Source organism: Heterodontus francisci, chromosome 10, assembly GCF_036365525.1.
Source record: "Heterodontus francisci isolate sHetFra1 chromosome 10, sHetFra1.hap1, whole genome shotgun sequence".
NCBI lineage: Eukaryota > Metazoa > Chordata > Chondrichthyes > Heterodontiformes > Heterodontidae > Heterodontus > Heterodontus francisci.
The window spans coordinates 38398129-38406537 of record NC_090380.1 but is presented as its reverse complement, the minus strand read 5'-3'; the positions used below and the strand labels follow the sequence as shown (position 1 = coordinate 38406537).

Sequence of the window (8409 nt, the reverse complement as noted above, 5' to 3'; positions counted from 1 at the left end):
TTCCTCCCTTGACTAACATCATTAAACACAGATTATGTGGTCATCCATTCATTTACTGTTAACACATTCATTGTGCAGGTTACACAAACAATTTACTAATGACATCAAGGGATATGGAGATAGCATGGGAAAATGGCATTGAGGTAGATGATCAACCATGATCTAATTGAATGGCGAAGAAGGCTCAATGGGTTGAATGGCCTATTCCTGCTCCTATGTCCCTATGTTCCTATATTTACTGATCATTAACATTCATACTTAGATTGCTGGTAAAGCAGGAGGGGAATATGGTTTTTAGGAGTGATTATATTTCTATAATATCATCTCTGGTCTCTAAGTACCCTGATTATCGAGCTGACCTATGGATGAAAGCTTTCTATTAATACAATAAAACCTATAGTTTTCAAACCTTATTATTCCCTTGCCAGTTTTCCCCCTCCTCTCCTGAAGCCCACACATGCTGGATAGGCACTGGATAGGTCATAAATTGAACTTTGGACCTTTCTAGACTCTCTCATTTACTCACTAGATGAGTTCACTGTGCTGTCATGGGATCCTGAGCTTGTAGTTTTAATGTGGAAGTGGGAACATTCAGTACCTGAATGCCGAAATAATCTCACATACACAGTAACCTCTTGCTTTGTTTCACAAGAGAGCAGCCAAAATGTATAGCTTTTGCATGTGGGCCATGTGAGTGGTGAAGATAGAAAAACATAATAAGAGGAGAGAAAAGTGCAGCGAAGGGAAAAGAGAAGTAGAAATGGAAAAAAGGAAAACGGAATAGGATAAAGGTGAAAGTGGTTCTATTTCCACAGCCAGGCAAGCCACAGTCATGTTTTCACTGCCTTCACTATATGGAGTTTGGTTTTCCTACGTTGTTGTAGGAGAGGCAGGATTCCACACATGCATACACACACATCAAGGGTTGCTCACCAGTCTTCCAATTGTGGAGTAACATTTGATGATCGTAAAAGAACTGCTGAACATTTTAATGTTTAAAATGTGAATGATGGTACAAAAGCTTACCATCTTTTTTGGCAGGGCTTCACACCAGATGCATTTATACTAGAACTGATACCTATCCTTTCTGGTTTAAGCCCACAGCTTCTAGGTAATTTCCCAAATTGTTTTCCCCTACGATTGCCAGGAGATTAGGCTGGTTTTGAACTATACAGAAATTTAGAGGCTGATTATACAATGCTGTGGGTACGTGCTCCCTACATTATCAGGTGCAAAGGTCTGTAGCGTATAATGTACCTCAGGCATACCAATGAAATCAGCCACAATGGTAGGTGCCGATGATCTGTGTACAAACTGTACATGAGGTTCATTAAGGTCTCAGATTTTCTGCAAATTAGGAGGTTTCCGCAAACACGACTTGGAATGCCAGATAGGGCTCTGGCAGCACAGCACCATTTGGAATAGGTCCTCGAGAAGTTTACAATAAAGGCGATTTCAATATCCCTTTCCCTCTGTCCCTATGACCAATGAGATGTTAGTTCCAAATCAGAGAAATTCTCTAAAACTAGACAGGGACTGGGCTGGATCCTGGCTCCACCTTGAACAAACCTGTTGCCACATAATGGACACCAGCAGCAAACCATTGCCTGGAATTCTGCCCTCTGTGTTGCCCTTCCCAGCACCCCTAGCATAAATCACAGGTTGTACACTGGGGACACCTTCAAAATATGATAATCAGCTGACCTCGTGGTATAGGGTGAGATCATCTCATTCATTCGTAAGCACCTGAACCACATTATCGGGCCATAGACATCTGCTTTTTAGTTCAGCCATCCATTGTTTTCATCTGCCCCCACGGCTTAAGACCAACATTAGTTATTAAGTTTTCATTGAAGTTACATTGTCAGCCTGAGCAAACATCTGAACTCAAACCATGAACCAGCCCAATCCCTGACTGCTTTAGGAGTTGGAAAAAAATTTATAATCAGACTGAATACACAACTTAACTATCTAATCAGTAATTAAGAGTATTTGAACTCAAATCCATACAATTGAAGAATTTCTGTGACTCAGAAGACATTCAGCAATAATAAAGACAGTATACTCAGGTTAAAGCACAGACAGACTTTTATGGCCCATGTGATGAATACAACTTGATGCTCTTAACCACAGATGTGTTGTTAATGTGAGATGATTCCTGGATCTATATGCAGACATTATAACTAAGATTTGTCATTGTTGAAAGAACTGCTGTACATAACAGACAAAAAGTCTTCTGAATCTCTGAACATGATTCTGTGACCTAATCCATTTTTGTCTTTTGGCCTTCTTAGCTTCATAATATAGAGTCATAGGGGCCACATATCAAGTTAAATCCATGTTACTACGACTGCATTTATCTCAAGGCTGATACTATGGGCTGAGTTTTGTCAGCCTCAAAGAAGTCTGGCTGCTGGGACCGAAAGTGGGATCCGACCCCGCACTAATGGATGGTGGGACCCGGGGATGGCAATTTACCGGCAGCAGCCAATTAAGAGACTGTCGCCAGGACCGCCATCCGATAGAGGATGGTGGCACACAGCCCAGAGCTGCTGGCCCTATCAGCAAGCCCTCAGTAGCTTCAGCAGCACCATCTTGCAGGCAGCTACTGCTGAGGCTGCAGCATGAAGGAGAGGGCGCCTCAATGCTGAGGTGCCCTTGAAGATGAGGTAGATTTTGCTGAGCAAGCTAGTGCCTGCAGGCCTGGAAGCCAGGCCCTTGTCATCAGGATGCGGGGGGTGCGGGGGGAGCCACATTGCCGCAGTGGTGCCTCAGCCGCAAGCTATGGAGCAGCTATTAAGAAGGGCCCTCCCCACCCCTGGGCACCTGTTGGAGGCTGCCAGGGTTTACCTGCTCCCCACACAATGGTGGACCCTCCCGATGTGGGCAAAATGCTAATGAGCCCTTAATTGGGCTCCTAAGCTAGCAGCCTGATGGGCAGCTGTGCTGCTGAAGTTCCTGCTGCTGTTACTATGTCATGGCAGCGGGAAGACGTCAAGCTCCCCTTCTGAAACCTTCCCCTGCCATATTACCAGCCCTCCCACCTCCCAGCCTGTCGCCAGTAAAATTCAGCCCTATAAATCTTGGCTTTTCAATTTAGGATTTATCCAACTATGAGTCAACAATACTTAAATCAAACTTCTTCAAAATCTAACCACACAAAATCCAAAGAGGATAAACCAATGAATAATACAAGCCCTAATAGTACCTTAATTGTCTGGACTTCAAGGCTGGAATTCCAGGACACTGGGGAAGGCAACAAGGTTTGGGTAGGGGTGGAGGGAGCACAGGGAGATTGGACCTGCCAGGTTTTTTGGGGGAGGAAGAGAATAACTAAAGCTTGAAGTGCTACGCCTAGCAAAAAGCCTGTTGTCTTCTTGGAATGAAATGTTATGGCCGGGATCTTGGTCTGCTCCCGACGTCGGGCTCTGTGGCAGGGGAGGGGGAGGGGAAGGCCGGAAGATCAAAGTGGCAGTGGCCCGCCATGGAACCCGACGCTGAAATTGCCAGGCCCAATCTTCCCAGCGGTGGGGAAGCTCCGGGGCAGGCCCGCCGCCGCTCTGTGATGGGACCTGACTTTACATATTTAAATGACCTGTTTGCATGAACTAAACTGAAAACCGGAGTGATCTTACCTGCAGTTCCGGATCTTCAGCGCAATGTGCGGCACACACACGCCTTCACTTTCCTGTCCAAGGAAAGCTGGCGCCACCGAGGTGGGGAAGAAGGAAACTCTGCATTTGTTGTGTAGTGGGATGGGGATGGGGGAGGTCGGGGAAGGGGTCAACCCTGTATTGGTAGTGTTGTTGGTGAGGGGAATGGGGGCAACTCTACACTTTCTTCGCAGGACTGGCCGCCTTTTAAAAATGGCACCAGCGCCTGCGCAGTAACAGTTGATGCTGTTCACAGTGTTGCGGAGGCCACCGCCCTGCATATGACAATGAGCCATCCGGATCAAGATTGCGACAGCGTGGAATTTCCGATAACAATCAAAAAAAGAAAGATGCATTTATATAACACTTTTCACGACCAGCAGACATCTCAAAGCACTTTACAGCCAATGGAATACTTTTCAAGTGTAGTCACTGTTGTAATGTAGGAAATGCAGCAGCCAATTGTGCACAGCAAGCTCCCACAAACAGCAATGTGATAATGACCAGATAATCTGTTTTTGAAATGTTGATTGAGGGTTAAATATTGGCCAGGACATCAGGCATAACTCTCCTGCTCATCTTTAAAATACTGCCATGGGATCTTTTACATCCACCTGAAAGAGCAGATGGGGTCTTGGTTTAATGTCTCATCCAAAAGATATCACTTCCAACAGCGCAGCACTCCCTCAGTTGTTCACTGGAGTGTCAGGTTAGATTTTTGTGCTCAAACCCTGGAGTGGGACTTAAACCCAGAGCATTGTGATTCAGAGGTGACAGTGCTACCAACTGAGCCGCAACTCAAAACAATAAATACCCAATTGAAACAAGGCTTTAGACCAGTGGTTCACAAGGTGTGGTCCATGGACCACCAGTGGTCCATGAGGATCCTCCAGGTTTTCCGTGGGCTGGTCCAAAATGCAGGTCACTGATGTGCAACGCTGGGGCCATACAAGCAAACAGGCCAGAGCCCTTATCCCCACCACTTGTGTAACATCTTACAACCAGACTGGCTCTTGCATGCATGGCATGAGTCGTCATAATTGCAAGCAACAACAATGTAGTTTTAAAAGCAAGAGTTATGTTACTGTTGATTTTGTTTGATTAATACACATGTAAGATAAATATTAGTTTCTCAGAAGAAGACTATTATGATGATTTTATATGACATATTAGAATGTTTCAAATAAACATGCTCTATTGAAGTATTAATATTTATATTATAACATCTATACTTTTGTCTCTGCCATGAATTAATAATGTTTAATTTTTAAAATTTTTAAAATGCACATAAATTTATTACAATCCCATTAATTTTAATGAGTTCTTTTTACAGTGGCAAGTGAAAGTGGATGTGGTAGGAACGGTAGGTGGTCTGCCTTCGTGGCCCATGGTGATAAAGTTTGAGAACCCCTGCTTTTGACTGCTAGGATGATTGGAATGTGGTCCGTGTGGGCGATCCCTCTAACTGCCTGCTTTTCCTCCACCATGATGCCTCCGCCCAAATGACCCTCGAGAAAGAGCACACAGTGTCCAATGGTACGCTTGAGGTTTTCCATCAACGATGGGCACCACAGGGACTGGACTGCATAGCTGACAGTGGAAATAATATTGCTTTCTTTGATAGGTTTCCTTTTTCCTTGGTATGATTTCGGGTGTTTATTGTTTGCGTCCCTCTAAAAAAAAAGTGGGCACTTTTGTTAGATTTCTTTCATTTGGGTTGTTGATACTGGAGCAACCCAGTGTCTCCTTAACAGCGCAATTTAAAGAGTTAAGACCTCTAAGAACAAAGCGATTGTTTCAAAGCAGAATGAAAATGGAACTAAATCCTGCAGCATCCATAAGGAGCCTACAGTATGATGACGATACCAGACTGAACTCGCTTGAGGTCGCTATTGGTAAAAGTCTGCAGCTCATGAAACATTTCACGAACCAAACCTACTGTGAGCGGTATCTTACAACCCCCTCCCACTAAACTCAATGCAACACGGAACACTGACTCCGTATGAATGGAGAATGAAGCCAAGAAGCAACAGATGAACAAAGGCTGGGTGCAGAGGCAGCGTGTGACGTGACTGTGATTTGCATAAATCCCAATATAACAGCTCGGCCCCAAGGCGGTGCTTCTCAGTGCAGAGTGAGCTTCGCTTGAGTTTAGTTATTTCTTTGGAAAGTGTGAACGAGTGGTAAGAGGTTATTAAATAATTCATGCAGTGTATATAGTCTTAATCATATGGTTGCAGAAGTAAAATGCGACTATTGTTTAATTTTCTTTTGGGTCAGGTGCTCTGCTGTGATTTGTCTTTGTTATCGGCAACTGGAGTAGGAAGGGATGTTTTGCGAATCTTGTATTGAGTTCTGGGCGGTAGTCGAAGGTTCTTGATGAAAATAAAGTAATTCTTGGGAGGTTGATGGAGAGAATATTGTTTGGGGTGGTGAAGAGAGAATATAAAATGAGGAACCTCCTGGTGTGTTGGGGAATTAATATCTGCAGGAATTATACTAACGCGACTGGGAGTTGCTATTGACCCTCTGGAACAGTAGGTGCGCAGTGACTGCCCCTTGAATGTGAAGACGGCTGCAGACTGGCTTCTTTTAAACCTCCAGCAGAAGAAGTTGAGATCACCTTGTAGCTTTTATTTTAAATAGTAGGCCGAAGTGGGTGGCGGCTGCTGCTCCTTTTGTTTCCGCTTGAAGTAACGTTTGTGTTCTGGTGCAGATAGCCGGGGCTTGACTATGGCTGACCAGGAATCCAAGCCACAAGGAATTGGGGGAGAGCTGCAGCAGCAGATCACTGGATTCGCAAAGAATACGCTCAAGGAAACAAAGACCGAAGAGAAGAACCCGTTGCCCGATGCAGCAAGTAGGCGCAATTGAACTATGTCGACACCGCTCACTTTTTTCTTTGCTTCCTGTAGTGTAAATGGGGTGTGGTCTTCTGTCGGAACAGTAAACCAGCAATTGAAAACTGGAAAGATCAATATTTTAACAGCAGTCGGTGTAGTATAAGAAAATAAGGAATCCCTATTTTAATGCAATAAATGGCTTATCTAGCGTTGACAATTGCAAAAGATACTTACGCGCCGCTCTAACGTGGGGAGCTCATCCATTTTATTCTTTTTGAGGGAGGGGCTGTATTTAATATTTCTAAACGGCTATTGGGTCTTGCATTTTTCATTCCATATAATGAATGAGGTGGCAGCATTGCCCTTTAAGCTTTCAAACTCTCAATGCGATGAACTCTTAAGTTAGTGGATTTCGACTTATTTTTTGAGGGTGGCGGGAGAAGCAGTGATTTGGCTGGAATGCCCTTAGACTGGAATTTAGACTTGTTATAACTGAGTTGCCTTGTAACCCTCATTATTTTTTTTTTCAGCAATTGAAGCAGAAAAGAAAGCAAAAGATGATGCACCAGCACAATGAGAGTGATTTTCAGATTTGCACTGTACATTCCACAAGCATTGCCTTCTAGCTATGTATCTCTAAGAAAAAAAAAATACTTGGATATTGAATGAACTGGCTGACTCCTGCCCCAATCAATCTCCTCCCTCACCCCACCCCAAATTCGTTTCTTTCTTCCACTTGACCTCTCCCTTTTTATTTTTTGGAGAAAAACTACTGACCATTTGGCTGGCTTAGTACTTCTGGTGGCACTAAAGAGAGCTTGCATATCCAAGAGGAGCTGGGAAAAGACTGCAGGAACATTAATAACCAAATGCCTGTGAATGGAGTGAAGATGCCAAGGACTTGTGTTCAGTTAAATCAACTATGTAGAGTGCCATTTTGTTAGGTCTCTTGGCATGCACAGTAACTTTTGTTTTTGATATGCAAATAAACATTTGAAATCTAAACTGACTGGGTTTTTTTTTAATGGGAAGTGGGCTTTCAGACTGGTCAGTAGATCCCATTGGAGGAAGTTGGTGCCTGACACCTGATTTTGATACCAAAGCAAAATCCTGTGGATGCTGGGAATACTGAGCAGAACTTGTAGCATCTGGAGAGAACAGAGTTAATATTTCAGGTCAATGATTCAGTTTTCTGCTTTTATATCTGACTTTTAGCAAATTCTGCAGCAATAAATGCTTTAAGTAGATTGATAGTAAAATAGTGCCCATAAGTAAATATTTCTAGAACCATGTGTGTATTTAAAAAATCCATGAAGATGTGAGTAAAAAATAATATAAGTTGTATAACATGATTTCAATATTTAAGCAAGGATGCTAATTAACTGTGAAGCAATAGAAAGTTGAAGGTTTTCAAGACTGCTATGGCAGGCCCTAGTGGGAATTTTTTTAAACCTGAAGGATAACTCTAGTAACCAAGCACCGATCGAAGTTGTTCTCTCCCTTCTCTTTTCTTTGTGTGCTTTCCCCCCCCCCCCATGCCAGTTGATTGAAATGTATCAAACACTTCCTCTGGGAGGGCAAGTCATTAACATAACAGTTGAAATGGTTACCTTTGCTCCAAGTCACGTTTCCACATGGTTTTTACCATCTCAACACTTAGGGGAAATGGCTGTGGTACTAGTTTGGGAAGGGATTGAGGGAAGAGATGTTCAAAAGTGTAACTGTACATTTACCTTTTCCCCATCAAATTTTTAAATGTGTGAACCCAAGATTTGATGCTGACAGCATCCTATGGGCCTATTGTAATTTGTTAGTTTGCATTTGACTATTTTTATGGGTCAAGCAATATCTGCTGCTAAACATTTTAATTAAATGTTGCCCATTATTTGTAAAAATGAATTAATATAGTCAGG

At 43.2% G+C, this 8409-nt stretch overlaps 1 long non-coding RNA gene across 1 annotated transcript; it reads left to right on the top strand.

Annotated features, from left to right (window-relative positions):
- The first annotated feature begins 5726 nt into the window (after window positions 1-5726).
- On the top strand, window positions 5727-7501 carry LOC137374407 (uncharacterized). The gene is made up of 3 exons (XR_010975818.1): window positions 5727-5836; window positions 6370-6513; window positions 7027-7501. It is a non-coding gene; the product is annotated as an uncharacterized lncRNA (long non-coding RNA).
- Window positions 7502-8409: the final 908 nt, after the last annotated feature.